The sequence below is a fragment of the Zeus faber genome, assembly GCF_960531495.2.
Source record: "Zeus faber genome assembly, chromosome: 8".
Taxonomy (NCBI): domain Eukaryota; kingdom Metazoa; phylum Chordata; class Actinopteri; order Zeiformes; family Zeidae; genus Zeus; species Zeus faber.
In genome coordinates this window covers 1,388,366-1,388,935 of record NC_137195.1, presented here as the reverse complement: position 1 = coordinate 1,388,935, position 570 = coordinate 1,388,366, and positions in this window count along the sequence as shown.

Genomic DNA, 570 nt, shown 5'->3' with positions numbered 1-570 from the left:
ATATATACATATATATATATATGTATATATGTATATATATATATATATATATACATATACATATATACATATACATATATATATATATATATATATATATATATATATATGTATATATGTATATATATATATACAGTGGGGCAAAAAAGTATTTAGTCAGCCACCAATTGTGCAAGTTCTCCCACTTAAAAAGATGAGAGGCCTGTTATTTTCATCATAGGTTCACCTCAACTATGAGAGACAGAATGAGGAAAAAAAATCCAGAAAATTACATTGTCTGATTTTTAAAGAATTTATTTGCAAATTATGATGGAAAAAAAGTATTTGGTCAATAACAAAAGTTCATCTCAATACTTTGTTATATACCCTTTGTTTGCAATGACAGAGGTCAAACGTTTTCTCTAAGTCTTCACAAGGTTTTCACACACTGTTGCTGGTATTTTGGCCCATTCCTCCATGCAGATCTCCTCTAGAGCAGTGATGTTTTGGGGCTGTCGCTGGGCAACACGGACTTTCAACTCCCTCCAAAGATTTTCTATGGGGTTGAGATCTGGAGACTGGCTAGGCCAC